Genomic DNA, 20,884 nt, shown 5'->3' with positions numbered 1-20,884 from the left:
GTTTAACTGATATAAGTCTGTCACATTATTAAAACTTAAATCATAGAAAACCATCATGTTATCAACTTATCTGGTATATTTCAGTACAGAGGTTCTCAAACTGGTAAACCTCAGAGTATGTGAAATTTTGATAGGCATGTATGAAAATATTATTATTAAGGAAAAGTGAGCCTAAATACATATACCATACCATATCAGCAAATGTGACATGAATTTCCATTTCCATAAATCATCTCTTGATATAGCTCTTATTATATTACATTTTCTCCAAAAGAAGCTTTATATAGACTAGAAAACCCAAGTGAACAAGCCAATAGTGATAATGGCCCATAAACACTCCCAAAGTTGTAAAGAGCAAGATAGTTTAAATCTTAGCCTTCCTTCTCTGACAACATGCATTAGTTAAATTTTGGACAAAAACACTCACAAACAAAAAACAGCTGGCTATATATGTTATTTTATTATTTATAGGCTATATGCAAATTAGGCATTATCTCATTAAATATGTACAATTTTGCATATATTTTCGGTAGATAGATGCAAAATTATTTTTTCATTTTGTTTACACACAAGATGAAAATAAAAACTCAGAGGGATTTCAGGATATATGCTTTCATTACCTAGGAAATTAAAATATACTGTCCATAGCCTTAAAAAATCGATTTTCACCATATTTTTTTGATTAAAATGTCACATAAATCAGGCCAGGAATGATTTATTAACAAATCCCTCTGAAAATATCTTCAGAATACTGCTAAGTGTATAACTGGAAAGTTTGGTGTACATAGGTGCTACATAGGCTGAGATGTTACTACTGGAGAATGACAAAAAACTCATTTTGAGAAAACGGCAGTTAAAGATTTAAATAGCTCTAAATGAGATTTCGTCGTTAGCTTTAAATCCCCCTTTGGACATTCACGATTGGTTACTGATAGAAAGGAAATGCCCATATTTGGGTTACATAGTGTTGTGCAGGAGACTCAGAGCTTCACAACGATCCCGGTCATGACAGACTTCAGTAAACAGACGGATCTCGGCGTGTCGCGTTGGAATGCTAACTTCTTGGTAAATTCGGGAGAAACTTGTTGCCGCAAATAAACAAAATGTAATCAAATAAACATCTTAATGTATATTTTCAACGTTTTCTTTATAGCAGCTTGAAAGAACACATATTGAAGGAGTAAACTAGCCCAAAATCTCAAAACTGACCACAGCATGAAAAATCGTTGTTTTTGCCTGCCGTGTCTCGCCTTAATAGTGGATTCGGGTGACTCAAAGTGCACCAGATTAATGAATTTATCTTTAAAATGTAAAAAAAAATCTTCCAGGGGGGCATGCCCCCGGACCTCCCTAGAGGTACCAAGCTCCACCAACAGAATGATTTGTGGAAAACACATTAGGCTATATGATGATCTACAAAAAAATACACATTTTTATTATCTTATTATTAAAATACATTATTATGATTTTACCACCTGCGCCACATTTTAACGCAGGAAAACCCTGAAATAGGCAATAGGCTTCTTGTAAAGGTATTACTATTTGCACTTGGCGATCACGGTGGGGATTGATATGGTAGTGGACCATGATGGTCATAGAAGAAGTGAAGGAGCAGTACCCCCCAATTATGGTGGGGTAATTCGCACTCTGCCTCAGAGAACATAACATCAACCAGTTTTATGATGTGTGGCACATCGAAAAAGGTTTTATTCAATAACATAGATTTATAAGTGGGTATAATATGAAAATTAAGAAATTGTGACAGTTAATAGGCATATCACAAATATTTAGTAGTGGCAAACTGTGAACATCACTGTTTTTATTCTCAGCAGTAAAATGCTTGTCTATATTTTTATTTACAGGGATTGTGAGGAAACTTGAAAACATTTCCAAGATGAAAGACTTGTGAAAAATTACGGAAATGGCAGAGGAGCATTAAAAACCACATTTACTGGACTGCATCATCTTCAACCACTGGACCAGAAAGAGTGGCAAAATGGAAATCGATTCTGAACCATGTCAGGAACGTACACAGAGGATCCAAACTTTCCTGCTCGTCTACATCATCTAAAGGGAAGCAGAGATAGAAACAAGTGGCTTGTTGCCAGTATGATACTGTAAACAAATATTATTTTTATGCAACACGACATGTAAAAAAATTTTTTTAAAAAGGGACTGTTAGTCGAAGTGTAAATAACCTCAAATTAAAGTTATTAGTTGTAATTAATGCAATTTTTGTATCATTTCTCATAGGAACTCAGGCATTCTACAAGCTGGAGAAAGTGATGACAAACACGCGGATTTTGAGGGACATCACCAAACTAAGTCCACATCACCAGACTTCATCTTTGGAGTCATTTCATAGTGACATTCTACAGTTTTCCCCAAAAAATGTGGTGTTCCCATTTCTTGGAATGTTGTGCAGGTAATTTAACTGCTGTTAAAATAACTTTACATCACTATAGGCTATTTTCCTGAATTGTGTCTGTGCACTTGCAGACTAAACCTGGCTGCATTTCATTACAATGAAAATGCTGGTCGTGCACAAGCAACATCATCAACAGGATATACATTTATAAATACATTTTGTTTTATTGCACAGAGTACCTAGATGACCTGCAGGACCTAATATTTGAGCATGTTTTTGTGGACCCTGCTCCATACATGGATGAGGTACTTAAGATACCCATACTATCAGACCTTTGTGCGGAGTATGAGTGGCCAGACAAGGAGGAGGTCATCTCCACCATGGTGTCCAGATTCAATCATCAGCTGGTAGGAAACCAACATATCTGCCCTGATCATCTGGAAACTCACGGCGAACCCTCATCACCACCCAGCCAGGAATCACGACACGTACCCGACGGCCAAGGAAACCCCAGCACCAGCTCACAAAGGAGCGATATGCCAGAAACCTGTAACGACTAAAACACAGGCACATGTACAGATAGTACTTTATTTTTCAGCAATGTCTTTGTTTTGCTATAGCACAGCCTATGCTTCATTTTGTGCTTTCTTATAATTCTATGAAGACTCCTGAAGTTATTTCTTACTATTGTATATAAAATGTCAAATATTCACTAGTTTGTTTACAGTATGTATTGGTTTTGTAGAATCGGCAATGTTTATTTAATTACAAGAATAAAGTAAGATCCATCCACTAATTATCTATACAAATTGTGAAATAATTTTCTTGTATTTGCAGAGTGTATTGTGATATTAATAAATATTAAGTTTGTTCTGCCATATGTGTTGTCAATTTCATGGTTGCAATTCAGAATATAGCTAAGTTTTTACTTTTGTGCAGTCAGTATGTGTAGGTTGATTGTAGATGTAAATATATTATTATATAGCCCTGCATTAAAATTTTCAAACTTTAATAAAATATAAAAACTTGACATAACATTTAAAAACACTATCGACACTTACTGTACAATTCCACGTAGACGCAAGGTTCCATTAGCCTGGAAATCCAGACCTAAATCTAACTCGCTGAGCAAATTCAACTTGTGCTCTCGCGAGAACTCTGGAATACCAGGGTAAGGTTCCATAGTCGGCTCGATAAATGTATGCATTCTGAAGAGAATACACGTTTAAACAAACAGGATCCAATCCAGGATGCTCAGTCATTATATATATATATATATATAAAGATATTGGGAAGAATGTTGATAAAGCAAACCGGTTTGGTTACCATTGACTTCTACTACATGAAGGGGAAAAAACGGATTAATTTCTCATTATTATTTTATTTGTATTTTTTTGTGTTTGACAGAATAAAGAAAGTAATTGAGGTCTGGAACAACATGAGTGTTTGAGTGAATGATGATGAACTATCTCTTCAAGAGGGAAAAACTTTTTGTTTGCCTTGTCAGTTTATTTATTTGTATTTCAACCCTTAAAGAAATAAGCTACACATGTCAACAACAGCAATAGGAATAAAAATGATCAATAAATTATTTTTATTAATAATATTCAAAAAGAATAATTCCACCAAGTAATATTTCATTATGTAACTGTAGACTGTTTGCTGTTGCCAGCAATTAAGCCACTATCAGTATAAACAGGCTTTTTTAATAAAGTTATCAACACTAAATTAATAAAAACATCTGAGAGATTATGATAAAGTACAATTAAGACTATAGTTTATGGACTTACATGAAAAGCATTTGAACTATATCTCATGACTTCACTGTCACCTTGTGTTCAGATTTGATGGAAGTATAATGTTTGGGGTTTCTTGACAGACTTTGCCATCAAGTGGACATGTGCAGGTACTGCAGGTTTCACTGGACTCTCAGAAATGAGTCTTGTATCATAGTTTCTACTTCATCTGTGAGCTTGTTATAGTCAGCCTGACATACTTTATGTGGATGATGTCCACTGTTTCCCATGCACTTCAGCAGAGCGTCATGCATCTGCTCTCGGCCTCCAATGCTGCAGAGTTTATCCAACTGCTCAACAGGATCCGGTGGGATATCTTGACACTGAAGGGCTTTTAAGACAGCCGGAGCAAACTTCCCGTGGTGTGCAGTGGAGCATATCACAAGGTGCAGTGGAGCATATCGCAGGTTTTGTCATGTATACGATCGGCGAATACTTTCCCAACCGCTGTGTGAGTGTCCATTATGAAGCCTGTTGTAGTGTGCATCTCCTGTATGGCCCTCAAACAGTCTTCTTCAGAGCACCAACCAGCTTGAAGTTCCAGATTTATCTTCTGCCGTAAAGTCTCCGACACTTTAAAGATGCGCTCTCTTTCTAGATTCAAAAACAGATCTCTGACAAGACTTCCATCCCCACCGGAAGCGTGATGGATGAACCTCTCAAGGTTGGAAGACTTCAGGATATCAATGGCAGGAGAGTTTGAAACCTGCAGCTTCCGGTTGCGGAGATCATACTTGCCACTAGCGATGAAGTCGGATATGATGCAGTTATGATTGGATGCACAGATCACCTTCCGTATAGGTATTCCCATTTGTTTGGCATACAGGGCTGACATGGCATTGCCAAAGTTTCCGGTAGGGATGCACACGTCAATGGGGTCTCCGAAAGTCAGCGTGCGATTTCTAAGCAGGTCCATGTACGCCGAGCAGTGATAGACCACCTGAGGGAGCAGTCGGGCCCAGTTTATCGAGTTTGCGGTGCTGAGAACCGTGGCATATTCCACAGCTAAATGTCCGATCAAGCTCGAGTCCCCAAACATTCGTTTAATGCTCCTCTGGCAGAAGTCAAAATTGGACAGGACGCTGATGGACTTGACATTGCCCTCCTGAAATCCTGTCATCTGTAGCTTCTGAATCTCACTCACTCCGTTCTCAGGAGTGGCTGGCATGGCTGGATATTCTCAACCATTCTGAAGGTTCCAGTTTGGGGAAACCTTTTTTTGGTACGTAAAGCCCTCCATCTGGTGCAAGACCCTCTATGACGACATCACTGAAGAACTTGGGGTCACTTGACATTTGGCTCCTCGTTGAAACAAACACCTCTGATTCTGAATCCTCATATCTGAGCAGAGTCCTCAGGACTTTATCAGCCACGTCCTCCACGGAGTCTCCCGTCCCACAAAGGACTCTCGCATCTAGCCATTTCTCATAAAACTGCTCCCTGTAATGTAATATCTCTCTCATAGAAACACCAGCATCCTGACCCACAATCCTGTTCACCTTCATTCGAGAGAGTCTCTGCATGATATCTTCTGTGTCCACATCCAGGTACACGGCCAGTCCAGAGCGCTTCAGGTGCCGCATGGCGTCCGAATGCAGGGGATTGGAGCCGGTCAGAGAGATGACACTTCCTGTGGCTGCAAACCTGCACACTGCTTTACCTTCTTCTTCAATAAAACCATCACCACCAATTTCAGAGAGCTTGTCTGCCACACTCATTCCTAGGGCTGGGCAAAAAAATCGATTTTTCGATTAATCGTTTTTTAAAATGTGGTCGATTCAAAATCGATTCTCAAACGCCAAGAATCGATTTTTTTCCATCTTTATGTATTAGTTTTCCTCCACTGTTCATAGGCTTGCAAACTCAATTTTATAGCTAATGCTGTGAGATTTTATGGTAGTTTTATCTAAATCATAAAATAACCTCAATTAGTGCTGCACGTTTAATCATATCGCAATCGCTATGACAAGCCTATACGCAATTAGGCTATATGACCAAAATGCTGCCAAAATGCTGTCGTGACTGTGACAGAAAAACTTGCGATGATATCGTGCGTGTGCACAAGACAGCACAGAATAGAATTATCTTTCGCGCTTGAACGAAGAACACACACAATTATGCCAAAATGTATTTTTGTCGAGTATCTTTATAACATAAGAGCAGTCTTATGACGAACGTGAAGAGTTGTGCCTCGTGAGAGAATGAGTCCGCGTGTGAGTTCCGCGTCTCTGTCAACAGCGGCTGGTCTTAAAGGGACAGTACACTGTAGCCACTAATTATCTCTGTCATTTAAGTTAATCAAAGAACAAAGAGAACAGAACAGAGAAAAACACTCACTGCTCTTGAATAAAGAACTTTTGTAACTTTGATTAGTCAATATATAATTTATAATTAATGCAACACAGACTGTTTGATCATTTTATTCAATTTCTGTATGGCCTAGCTGTTAGACAGGAAGGGCACATATTATATTATATGCAACGTTTTTATATGTGGGTTTATGTGAGGATTGTTAACCTGTTTGATCAAGACATGCGACTGTTCTGACTTGTCCAATTTTCAGCATCAATTTTTCATCTTGCATCAAAATCCTGTCTATTCATTGTATGCATTTGAAATATAGAGTTGGGTTCTGTTTTAATGTACCCAAGTGTACCTAAAATAAAAAGAGTTTAATATACAGGTTTGTAGCTCTTAATTTCTTTTTATTAATTAAACACTTGAAAACTTGTTCACTTTTTTTTCTTTTCTTTTTCTTTTTTTAATAAATATAGGATTTGTATTTAATATTCATTGAGTGAGTCGAATCGAAATTAATTTAGAATCGAAATTGGAAAAATCGAATCGAGAATCGAAATCGAAAATCGAATCGAGAATCGAAATCGAATCGAATTGTAACATCTGAATCGATACCCAGCCCTACTCATTCCCCACGTCCTTTCGAGAACATCGTCATCTATATCAATAACAGGCATACCTAGTCTGTGTCCCACAATCCGCCCTACACAGGTCTTCCCTGCTCCAGGAGGACCCATCAGGAAAATGTTTCTTTCATGCGGTTTAGAGTTTTGATTTGATAGCCGTGCTGTAGTGAAGTATGAAGGAGCAAATAGCAGGTGGGTCCTTAGCTTGCTCACTTTAGCCAACAGCTGGCCGAAACTTGCAGGGATCATCTTGGAAAAAAGATCAAATAATCTAGGAAGCAGAAATATGTTTCAGAATTAAAATCATGTCAGTAGATTACAGATAATTTGCTAAAATACAAAATGTAATGTTTAGGCCTGGTTTCACAGACAGGGCTTAGAGTAAGCCAGGATTAGGCCTTAGTTAAATTAGAGCATTTGAGTAGCTTTAATAAACGTGTCTTAGAAAAAACATGACTGGTGTGCATCTTGAAACAAAACAATGGCACTGACATATTTTAAGATATGTCAGTGCAAGATGCTTTTAGTTAAAACAGCTCAAACATACATTTTAGTCTGGGACTATCTTAAGACTTGTCTGTGAAACTGAGGGATATTGTATAGGCCTTTATCACAACACATTAGAACGCTGGAAGTAGCCGCGAAGCAGTGTACGGCTGCTGAAGTTGCTGCTGAAGTGACTCTCAGAGCAGCTGTGTTGATAAAGTGCATTAAAGGTGCATTAAGCAAGTCTCTGAGTTTTTGCAGAACTATGCCCCCTTCTGGCGACACACGAAACTGCAACCAGAGTTGTGCACGCGGTTACGTGGAGTTTGCGTTGGGGTTTGGGATGAACTAGAAGCCGGTCTCTTTGAATCCATCTTCTACTTTTGCAAAAGTCGCTTGAGTTGTCTTCGCTGATGCGGATAATGGCGGCGAATACACAAACCTGCCAGACATAGCCAGGTGAGCGTGAACGCGCATGACGTCACGCCCAGTCGATTCCGTCCCGAATCCCTCTTATTTATTTTACTTTACAGGATTATAGAGACAATCTCAGTGATCAGAGAAGGGCTCATTCAGCCCATCAGGCAATTGTTTAAGCATGTATGGGTTAGAAAAACGGGTATTTTTAACATGAAAAGTTGCTTAATGCACCTTTAATGTTAAGACGTTAGGCTGAAAACATCATGCGTGCCTCAGTGTGTGTGTGGTAAATGAAACCATTCATTCACAGAGATACACAGAACATGCATGATTCCTATTTAAATGGTCTTTATGTGGTTTAATATTGACAGACACTGGTCTATATCGCGATTTTATTTAAGTTTACTGACCAACTTTTCATCTAAAGGTGTAACTACTTAACAACCGGAAGTGCGAGTACACTGCTTGGTGATTTCGAACGTTCCAAAACCAGGAAATGAGATAAAGGCCTATTGGTTTAATCCATGTAAAGATTTGTTTTAATAAAGACACAGCCCGTCCCAATGGAACCCTAGGCCTTCGACGTCTTTCTCCAGTTCCACGCTTTCATGACATAACGCTGCTTTGTCTGTCGGGTGTAAGTCTGCTTCCTTCTGAAACCTAAAATGACAAATGGGACACCCTGCAGTCTTGTGGAACACCACAGATGCACATGAAGTGTGCCGTTTAGAACAGGGCCTTAAAAGTCACAATGAAACAGAAGTATAGACAGATCTTTTCTTCTGCATTGTGATATCTTAATGTAACAAATTATTGAAAGGAATAATAGTAGGACTTTCTTCACGCCCAGACGAAACTTACCAATTCACAAAATTAACGGAATGCATACCTGATATAAAAAATTGGATGACTAGTAATTTCCTACTACTTAATTTCTGAAAAAACAGAGATTCTAATTATTGGACAAAAAACTCCCTCACGTAATAACCTGGAATACTGTCTAACACTTGATGGCTGCTCGGTCAAGTCTTCGTCGTCGGTTAGGAACCTGGGTGTGCTCTTTGATACCAATCTTTCATTTGAAAGTCACGTGTCTAGTATCTGTAAAACCGCATTTTTCCATCTTAAAAATATATCTAAATTACGTCATATGCTCTCAATGACAAATGCGGAACAATTAGTTCATGCGTTCATGACATCAAGGCTAGATTATTGTAATGCTCTACTGGGTGGTTGCCCTGCACGCTTAATAAACAAATTACAGCTAGTTCAAAACGCAGCAGCTCGAGTTCTTACCAGAACCAGGAAGTATGACCATATTAGCCCGGTTCTGTCAACACTGCATTAGTCTCGCATAGCCAGACCTTCAGACTGACGGCAGAAGGTCTGGACTCTATCGCAGCATTTCTTGGCCAAGGACCGCCCAAGAGGACGTTTGACTGACATGTAACACAACCAATCACAGTTTGTTTTGTACCGCGTCATATTTAGGGGCATGACAATATAATGTTGATGTCCCTACAATAACAGACCGGCGTGCATCTAATAAATTATTCATTCAAGAACCTTGTGCAAGTTTACTGCATCAATGGAGCCGCGAACTTCACATACTTTTGAAAATACAGCGTTTAGTTGATCGTGGTAAGCGCTCATTGTCTCAGTTGTAAAAACAACGGCTTTCTTCTTCCACGAGGGGTTTTGGCGTCATGACATTTGTTTCCCGGCGGACCGAAAATAAACGCGACACTCGCGCCCCCCGGAAATCCAATAAAATTCAACCAATCAGATGACGACTTCGACATTCCTGAAGTGTTTCCAGTTAAGTGTACCATATGCATCAGACGTTTAGCCAACGTTCCGTGGGCGTGACGTCTAAGGCTGAGAATAACACTGCATTGGCTCCCTATTAAACATCGTATACATTTTAAAATACTGCTGATTACTTACAAAGCACTAAATGGTTTAGCTCCGCAGTACTTGAGCGAGCTCTTAACGCATTATAGTCCTTCACGTCTATTGCGATCTCAAAATTCCGGCCAGTTAATACAGGGTGTCTACAGATAACAAGTTAAATTTAAGACTTTTTAAGACCTTTTTAATGCCACTTTGAATTAAATTTAAGACCAAACCTGTGATGGAAATACACATTATATTGCATATGTATATGTAATATTTAACCGAAGTAATTGAAATAATTTAATATTAACTACTTGTTTATTGAACTAAAATCAATGTAACATTTGCAATCGTGAAAATATTCAGCAAAATAGCTCCCGTCATGTTATGTTACTTAACTATATCACATGTTATAAATTTAAAAAAAAATCAACATTTAGAATTTTTACCTCAGTATGTTTCTTCTGTGAGTTTTTTTATGTGTGCCGTTATGCTCATTTGTTTTGATTTCTTACTATAAAATCTATCACAGAGACAAGCAGAGCGAGCCTCAACAGCGTTACCAGAAAAAGCCTACATTATCATTATCAATAGCTGTTTAAGTAATCAAATCTGAATCATTCTCGCGATTCGATGCTTCACTGGTTATTTGACGGACATTAGGTCCGTCAGACTGGAGAAATTTTAGCGGTAATGTGACCAGAAATATTTAAGACCTATCGAATCTGAATTTAAAACATTTTAATACTTTTTAAGGCCTTTTATTAGGAACATTTTATTTAAGACTTTTTAAGGACCCGCGGCCACCCTGAATAACCAAAATACAATAAAATATATCTAATAAAATATATATTTTAAAGTTAAATAACCAAAATACTATGTTTGATAGTTATACTTATAATTTTGTTTCTATTACATGCAGTTCTAACTTGAGCTCTTAGCTCTCCGGTTAGAATATTGGCTTCTTACTGACCCTTTAAAGGGATACTCCACCGAAAAATTTAAATTCTGTCATCATATACTCACCCTCATGTTGTTTCAAACCTGTATGAATTTCTTTCTTTTGCTGAACAGAAAGGAAGATATCTAGAAGAATGTCAGTAACCAGACAGTTTTAGATACCATTGACTTCCATAGTATATATTTTTTTCCTACTATGGAAGTCAATGGTATCTAAAACTGTCTGGTTACTCACATTCTTCTAGATATCTTCCTTTCTGTTCAGCAAAAGAAAGAAATTCATACAGGTTTGAAACAACATGAGGGTGAGTATATAATGACAGAATTTTCATTTTTCGGTGGAGTATCCCTTTAAGAAACACAGAACTCACTCTTGCACTCACACTTACAATCTCACACACACACACACACACTCTCAGATATGTGGTTTATGAGGACTCTCAATAGGCGTAATGGTTTTTCTAATGTACAAACTGTATAATCTGGTGGTGGTATAATCTGGTGGTGGTATAATCTGGTACAATTGGTGGTGGTTGAGGAGATTCCCCCATCTATGTAAAGCGCTTTGAGGTCTCAGAAAAAGCGCTATATAAATGTAACAAATTATTATTATTATTATTAATCTATCCCCCTACACTAACCCTACCCCTAAACCTACCAATCACAGATTTAGTATGTTTTTTAAGCCGTTTGGTTTAGAAGGACACATATGTCCTCATAAACCATGTTTACGTTGTAATACCCATGTCATTATACACATGTGTCCTCATAAACCATATACAAGAACACACACACACACACACACACACACACACACAAACAATATGCTCTGACAGGAGGAGTAAAGGTACACAGCCCCGGGTCTAGCCGGACAGCCTGTGTGGGTGTGGGTGTGTGTGTGTGTGTGTGTGTGTGGTGTGGTCATTGAAAATGTGTTCAGATATATATTCTTCACAGAAAATGAGCCAAGGCCAATGAGTCTGAGTTTGAAAAAATAATTAATCGTATAATTTTTCTCTTGATAAAAATGAAACCGGGTCCTACAGACCCGAACACCATTCAAGGGTTAAAACGACACTAACGAGACGCTTAACAACACAGCGTACAAAACAAACATTTTATATAGATATCATATTCTAATTAAATGAATACTTACAATCACAGAAATAATGTCCTTGGCGATGGTCAATTTGCTGCCGCCGCAACTGCTGCTCGTGTCCGAAAGCTGAATCATACGTGTAACAGCTGTTCTAAATAAGCTACATCTGATTGGTTAATAATAATCCTATTTCAGTATCTTGCCGCACTATTGGCTCGACTGATATAGTAGGCAACCGCGTTTGCCTGCATATTTACGGGTCGTGCAATATAATTTCGGGGGAACATGTGCAATAAATGGGAGTGGCAACACTTTTCATATCGTTGAGAATAAAACAACCGTCCCAACTTTACAAATCCAGGTTCTCCCTCCATGGGGATTATCCATTTCGAAAAGTAAAGCAGATACGGAACCTCGGCCCACGCGAGATGCAATGCGATTGGTTGCTGGACCAGCCAATGGAATTAATATGTGTAATATTAATATTTAAAATTGCCTAGTTATTAGATTTGTGAATTCTTTTTCTGAAAAACAAAATTATATCATTAATCTTTTAATTATTTTGGCGAAGTTTTATATCCATAAGACAAAAATAACTAAAAAGAAACCCTCCTATATTACCTTTTATAACACTGATCTCACAATATACTTAGAATATCTTTTAAACATGAGATCACAAAACAAAAAGCTTATAAAAACAATACAAATTTTAAAGCTTTTCAAATACATATAACTGCCCTGATATTATAAACTTTAATTTCTGTATTTATTATTAATTTTTTATTTTATTATTATTATGTACATTTATACTTTAGTTGTTGTTGTTATTCTTTGGTTTATACATTTTGAATTGTATTTACAGTGCCTTGCATTCATTTAGTTTTTTGTTGCATTGTAGGCTACTTGAAATGTTTGTAATTTAAATAAATAAATAAAAAGCACAATATGTTATGTATACCATACGTAAAAAGATGTATTTCTAAAATCAATACTTTCAATATTATAATATTATATATTATATGACGTTACTGTCACAAAAATAGCTTTAATGGTTCTGTTTTTTTGTTTTTTTTAAGCAAGTCTGGAGGCTAATGAAATGAAACAGATGAGAATCATTTTCCCATCTAAATACAGTTGATTTTATTGTAATGTGATGATTCTGATGAATCAGAAAAATAAACAAATATAACATTCGCTTAGGCTGTTTTTTAAATGGACCAAAACAAAGTGAAACCAACGTAACAATTTGAAGTGACCAGACCACTGACATTGATAATAAATATTATTAAAAAATATATATAAGATGGCACCACAAGACGACGTTCACTTGCAGAGCAAATTTAGCACGTTTATAGTTAACTCAACTGGGTAGCAATTGTGAACAATTTTAATAGAGGATTCAAAAATAATTTGGATTTCTTCACCACTACTACTAACCGGTTGGATGGTGTATTAGTGATATTGAAAGCTGATTGGCCTTGATATATATGCGGAAAAGGGCCAATTTAATTATTAATTTATATGATGTCCGATTTATTCTCTCTTGTGCCTTTTTGCGCGCATTTTCCACGGGTTTTAATAATAAAACTGGTCTGAAAGAATGAAAATCATATTAAAGAAAACGTCAACATTAAAGTTGCAATTATTTAATAAATCAGAGTCGATGTGCGCGTGCATGCGTGGTTCGAATTTTAGTTGCTATGTAGGTTATGAATTCTGACTGCAAATACACTCGAACCGGTCGCTGTCTGGGCGTGCGTGCATGTTATGATTCGAATGTTAGTTGCTATGGCGACGCGTTTTATGAATTCTGCGATCTGCATGTATCTCTCTGCTCAACGATCGGCCGCTGTCTGTTGGTTGAGAGACGAGGCGAATTAACAGACTGACTTTTGCGGAGAATTTTCTGGCCGAAACTTGCTACTTTGAAGCTTTTCTGGATTGCTGAGAGGACACTTATATTCTTGAAGGACATCGGAGGATATATACTTTTTGAAAAAGGATATATAATTTAATTATATTATATAATTCATATAATTTCTGATAATACTTTTGTTTGATATTTTTTTTCAGGGGAGTAACGTTATTTCTGAGGAGATTTCTATTGTATTGTATTGTATTGTCTTGTATTTTGTTTGTACCGATTTTATTGCAGTTTGGAGGAGGTTGGCGATGGCTCGTAATTTCATGATGGGCGAAAGAGGAAGTGAGTGCTTTAATTTTTTATTTATTTGTTATTATGGTGTGTTGTACAATGACTGACTGATCCCATTTGATCCCATTTATTTGATTCATTGCATGTGAAATAAACTTGAATTGAATTTGAGTAACTTAACTGAAGTAAAAATCTGTAATTGACCACAGACATTGATTATTGATTATGATTAAACTAACGTTATGTGATATGTGAAATATTCCATCCTTAGAGCACTCCAGATCCAGGAGAGCTGCTTTCGGTCAGACGGCTGGTCGGGAGGTTTGGAGGCCCGATTCTGATGACGGTGATCAGGATCCGCTGCCCAGAGATGGACAAAGTAAGTTACACAATTTCCTTACTTGAGTGAAAGTAAGTTACAGATACTTCTGGTGAAATATTACTCAGTTACAAGTAAAAGTTGAAAAGACTGATTTTTATTTGAGTAAAAGTACAGAAGTACTTGTTTTTAAAAGTACTTAAGTATGAAAAGTAAAAAGTAAATGTCAATGCATTGTTTTATTATTGTTTGTAATACTTACAGTACCTTATGCCTCTGAATCTATGCCTGCCTACCTACCCACCCTCATATCAATATATAATTTATTTCTAGAACACAGTTTCTGTAGTGGGATTGAATGTGAGATTGAATAAGTGCTCTCAATAACGTCCACAATAGTTTCGGGTTGTTCCCTCAAATAGTGCCCTATTTAAAGATTTTTGGCTTTTAGGATGAATATGTCAGCCACTGTTATAAGCTAGTGTGCTCCAAAACAATGACAAAATGAGCATTTAAAAGACCAAACCCAACATTGAAAATGAAAGTCAGATTGATGTCAGAATCCAACTACTTTCTACTCAAGGACCTTGACAGAAATGTAACGTTAGTGTAGTAAAAAGTATGATACTTGTCTTTCAAATGTAGTGAAGTTAAAGTAAAATGTTTCCAGAAAAAATTGTACTCAAGTAAAGTACAGATACTCAAAAAGTGTACTTAAGTACAGTACTCAAATAAATGTACTTTGTTACTGTCCACCTCTGCCGCTGCCAGACCCGACCCAGAGCCAGGATCGTCCTGGATATTTACCATCTCTGTCTTCTGAGTTTTCTGTTTCTGTGTCCACAGGTCAGGCTCACGGGACGAGGGCGAAGCAGAACCCAGATGTTGGACGTCCGTCCACTTCATCTAACCACTCTCGCAGAGGTCAGAATAGGCTTTTAATAAAGATGTAATGGCTTAGTTTCTATTTCTATTTTCAATGGCTGATTTGTCAACTAAACCAACTAAAGTAACGATAACACTTTATTTTGATGGTCCCTTTTGAACATTCTGTCGACTATACGTAACTTTGCAACTACATGTCGACTAACTCTCATTAGAGCATCAGTAGACTCTCTCCTTAATATCTGCAAACTCTTTATTGTAATGCTCCACCAACAGACACTTGTACTGACAACAAGTAACTTTTCAACTACATGTCAACTTATTTTAACCCTACCAGTCTACTAATACTCTACTAATACAGGGTCCCCGCGGATCCTTAAACAGTCTTAAAAGGTCTTAAATTCGATTTTTTTAATTTAAGGCCATAAAAAGTCTTAAAAAGTCTTATTTTTACTTATGAAAGGTCTTAAATTTTAGATGACACTTTGACTTAGACTTATCTAAATGCTTTCGAAATTAAAACTATCTAATTAGCGTAGGCCTACGTATTATTATTTTTACTTTGTGGATTTGCTTGTTCACGTGACAATTCGCGTCACTTACGGCAGTATATCAGCCTGCGTCTGTCTCCTGCACGCGAGAGGAGAGAAGAAAACGAGTAAATGTCAGTTCGATTGTAAGTTCATTCTTTATGTGCTTAGGAGTGTGCAATATTGTCTATGAACTATGATGATATTTTAATCATTGTTTTAACTATGTACGAGGCACTGCGAGTGCGAGCTGACATCGCGTTTGTCTCTCATGCTTGCTTTCACTGCGTGATGTGTCAGTGCAGTTATAGATGTCCCCAAATTAGTTTTTGTCTTATATTTATATCATATTATGTTGTTATATTAGAATATCACATGATCAAGAGTGCCGTTTTCCTTTGCACAATTGCAAATGTGCTATTTATTTTATACAACAGTTAAATTAACAATAAAGTTAACATTGTGAGTTACTTCTTGGACACAATATTGTCAATTTTCACTTTATATCGCCGACGAGAATTTCATAATGAAGCCGTAGTCCAACAGACAGATTTGTTTTTTACTGAAATCCGCGTTTTGAACGAATCATTTTAACGATTCAATGAACAATCACTTGTTTTCTGAATGAATCAGCCGTTTGAACCATAGACTTCATATAGATAGACGCTCTATCGACCGCTACTGCCTACTGGCGCGGATGAGCCGTGGGGCTGCCATCTTAGACCGGTCACCCGCTCCACTCAGTGTAATCTGTATGGCAGGTGCAATGAGCTGTCAGCGCATTTAATTAATCATACCTCACTGAATACCGAACTGATTTTCACGCGGGTTTGTTTGCTGCAAAGGTCATTCATGTAGCTATTATACAGGACACATGGTTCGGCGTATTTTAATATTCATAGTTGGCTTAACAGTAATATAATATTCTGATATAAGATATAAAGTGACCAGACGTCCAAAATCAAAATATGTGATGTAGGATATAAGCTATTTTATAAATCACACACTATAAATATGATAAAGAAGCAGAAACAGATAGTTGCAGTAAAGTAAGATATTTTAATAAGTTGAAGAAACGTGTGTGTTTTACATTTACATTGCTTCCTGATATCACGTGCGCAAACACAAATAACCTATATTTATATATATATCAAACAGTTATGTCCGGTCGAACAATGTATGAATTAACTTAAGATTGGATTGCGGTAAAAGTAAGTTTCGTGCCTCTTACAAGTGCTTTCGAACTTCTTTCTGATCTGAATGGTATGTGGAAAACACTTGAGTTGACGGAGGGAGAAAACACGCAACTGAATGCCTTTTCAAGCGTCTCAATACTTGAAAAACCACAGGAAACTACTTTTAAACACGAAATTACTTGATTTACAGAGGGTCTATTCGCACGTTTATAAACGTTAACGTTACCTGAGGTAATTTTCCTAGACCTTTTTACAGAAGGTAAAAGTCGCTGTAATCTTTACTGACATTGTCCGAAATGATTACTGAGATGGCACATTCGGACGGGACTAAAATAACCGAGAAGCTCTTGTAATTATTACTTTACCCCACCTCTCCATGTCAGGTGAACACCGGCTGGTGCAGTAAACATTGCCTAGCTAACGTTAGCTGGCTACGATATCAGTACAGTAATATCAAAGATCCTTGCTCCTTCTCAATTATCTGGTAATATTCTATTCACAAAATACAACCAATAGTACGGTAATGTTAAAAGTAATCCCCCGGGCCCTATTTGCGATGGTCCGTCGATTAGAACAGGAAAATACTCCACAGTGCTCTAGCATCTTCACTGCTGCCACGCAACGAAACTAGGAACACGACCGGTTTAAGATGGCGGCCGCATTTCTCAGTGCCCAGCGGCCATTAGGGCATCTAGTCTCTATATAATATCTATGGTTTGAACAAATCGGTTGAATAAATGACTCCAACAACTCGCTTATTAAGACAGTGACTTGCCGCCACCTACTGGTGGTTTTAGTTTCATATTTAAAGTATTCTTTAATTAAAACATTAAAAAACTGTACAGTAAATCATTAAATAATTAAAAAATATCATCTAATTATTATCGACAAAACGTTGAAAATATCGAGACATATTTTTGTCAATATTGCGCACCCCTAATGTACGGTATTCATTTTGATTTCTTCAGGTCTTAAAAAGGTCTTAAAAAGCCTTAAATTTGACTTTAAAAATTGTGCAGGTACCCTGTAATACTCTAATGAGAGTTAGTAGACATGTAGGTGCAATTTTACTTGTAGACAACTGAATGTCTGTTGGGAGGAGCATTTTACTATTAAGATTTGAATAGTAAAATGTAAGTTATATCATTATGTCATTGCTTAATTTGATGTCAGAGATGGGTCTAATAGTTGTTTTCATTAGTTTTTTCTTCATTTCAGAAAAAGCTCCAGAACGTCTTTGGCTCAGGATCTGGAAGGCTACGAAGGGACTTTTCAGCTGCTGTTCCGGTAGTGCTGTGACTGTTGTGGAGCGTTTTATTCCTGAACCATCATCGTCACCTTCTCCAGATCACTCCGGCGTCAAGCCAAATAATGGTAAATCATTATTTCTCCAACATTATTTTAAACAGTATTATCTTGTTTTCCACTCAAAATAAGGCTTGTTTTTACAGAATATAAAAATTATTTCCCCCATTATAATATTATTTTCTCGACCAGCGCTGACATTTTTAAAATAAAACAATGGATCTAGCAACAGACACTCTACTGACTATAAGTAACTTTTCAACTACATGTCAACTTATTCTAACCCTAACGGTCAACTAATACTCTACTAATACTCTAATGAGAGTTAGTAGACATGTGCAGTGTTACTTATAGACCAATTATAGGTTTGTAAACATCCGGGATGTGTGCGCATCGTGGTTGCAGAAAGACCCGTTTAACAGCTGATCCTTACACGGATAAGAATAATACTAATAGCTCGATTTAAAACATTTTATATTTAATTTTCGTAATGTTCTCCGCATATTTTTTTGACCACTTTTGGTCCCGACATGCGCAGTAGAACCTGCGTGACGCCGTGTGACGTAGGGTGATAATTCCCCTATAGACTTATAGAATGTCTTAAAGGGACCAAAATAAAGTGAAACCAATTTTTTCCAACATTCATCTGACATTTTCGGAACATTCCGAGAACATTCAAAAGTAACGTTCCCATAATGAAAAATTATAAAATAGAATGTTAGATAAAACATTTTTGAAACGTTGAAAAAACTGGACGTTTTGAACGTTCAAGGAACATTTAGAAATAATGTTTTCTTAATTGAATGGGAATGTTAGCAAAACGTTCTCAATAAGGCATGAGCTCGATGGCTGTCTGACACACACCAGAAACACACGCAGAGAAAGCCGCTTCACAGACTGCATACGATCCAGAAAAGAATTCAATTTCACCACTTATTTCTCTTGAATTGTCAAAAACATGCAAAATTGTCAAAATGGCTGTCGTGCCGAGTATTACAGAGTCGGTTATGTCATAAATAAGACATTGCTATGCATTTAATAAATGTGTTTAATAAAATATATCTATATTTAGATATGGCCCATATGATCTTTACCATTACAAGAACTGAGCCACATGTGCCAGAGTTGGCCAAATGAAGCCTGGAAATGTATGTTTTCTTTTTAATTAAAGGTCAGATAAAATAAGAAAAATAACTTTAGCGTTGAATCGGAATCACCTCGTAATCGTGATAATAGTGAAATAAAATTACTATTAATATTGTGAAATAATATGTTGGGACATTTATGCAGGCATTAAGCAGAAGTCAGGTGGATAGCGTGAACAATTCCCATTACTTTAGATTTGTAACTTTACAGATAAGATTTGAATAGTAAAATGTAAGTTATATCATTATGTCATTGCTTAATTTGACGTCAGAGATGGGTTTAATAGTTGTTTTCATTCGTTTTTTCTTCATTTCAGAAAAAGCTCCAGAACGTATGAAGAAACCTGGTCGTTTCCGTAAGCGCTGGAAGGGTTTTTTCAGCAGCTCAAGAAATGTTGTGGAGCCTTTTATTCCTCCAGCAGATCCTGTTCCTGAACCATCATCGTCACCTGCTTCAGATCACTCCGGCGTCAAGCCAAATAATGGTAAATCATTAATTCTCCATCATTATTTTAAACAGTATTATCTTGTTTTCCACTCAAAATAAGGCTTGTTTTTACAGAATATTAAAATTATTTCCCCCATTATAAAATTATTTTCTCGACCAGCGCTTACATTTTTTAAATAAAACAATGGATCTAGCAACAGACACTCTACTGACTATAAGTAACTTTTCAACTACATGTCAACTTATTCTAACCCTCTACTAATACTCTACTAATACTCTAATGAGAGTTAGTCGACATGTAGGTGCAATGTTACTGATAGAAACTGAATGTCTGTTGGAGGAGCATCACAATAAAGAGTTTGCAGATATTAAGCAGAGACTTTGTTACACTATTAAGATTTGAATAGTAAAATGTAAGTTATATCATTATGTCATTGCTTAATTTGACGTCAGAGATGGGTCTAATAGTTGTTTTCATTTGTTTTTTCTTCATTTCAGAAAAAGCTCCAGAATGTGTGAAGAAACCTGGTCGTTCTCTCAAGTTCTTGGAGGATACGAAGGGTGTTTTCAGCAGCTCTTCCAGTGATGCTGTGACTGTTGTGGAGCCTTTTATTCCTCCAGCAGATCCTGTTCCTGAACCATCATCGTCACCTGATTCAGATCACTCCGGCGTCAAGCCAAATAATGGTAAATCATTATTTCTCCATCATTATTTTAAACAGTATTATCTTGTTTTCCACTCAAAATAAGGCTTGTTTTTACAGAATATTAAAATTATTTCCCCCATTATAAAATTATATTCTCGACCAGCGCTGACATTTTTAAAATAAAACAATGGATCTAGCAACAGACACTCTACTGACTATAAGTCTACTAATACTCTACTAATACTCTAATGAGAGTTAGTAGACATGTAGGTGCAATGTTACTGATAGACTTATAGAATGTCTTA

General features: G+C 36.8%; 1 pseudogene across 1 annotated transcript; it reads right to left on the bottom strand.

Annotated features, from left to right (window-relative positions):
* Positions 1-4,199: 4,199 nt before the first annotated feature.
* LOC309483173 (threonine synthase-like 1) lies at positions 4,200-7,690 on the bottom strand (annotated as a pseudogene). Its single transcript has 3 exons — positions 7,088-7,690; positions 5,331-5,890; positions 4,200-5,269 (listed from the first exon to the last, which is right to left on the bottom strand). The product of its transcript is annotated as a threonine synthase-like 1 (transcript).
* Between the last annotated feature and the right edge of the window lie 13,194 nt (positions 7,691-20,884).

The sequence above is a fragment of the Leuciscus leuciscus genome (genome assembly GCF_965113295.1).
Source record: "Leuciscus leuciscus genome assembly, chromosome: 20".
Classification (NCBI taxonomy): Eukaryota; Metazoa; Chordata; class Actinopteri; order Cypriniformes; family Leuciscidae; genus Leuciscus; species Leuciscus leuciscus.
The sequence above is the reverse complement of the archived record's forward strand: the minus strand, read 5'-3'. Positions and strand labels throughout refer to the sequence as shown.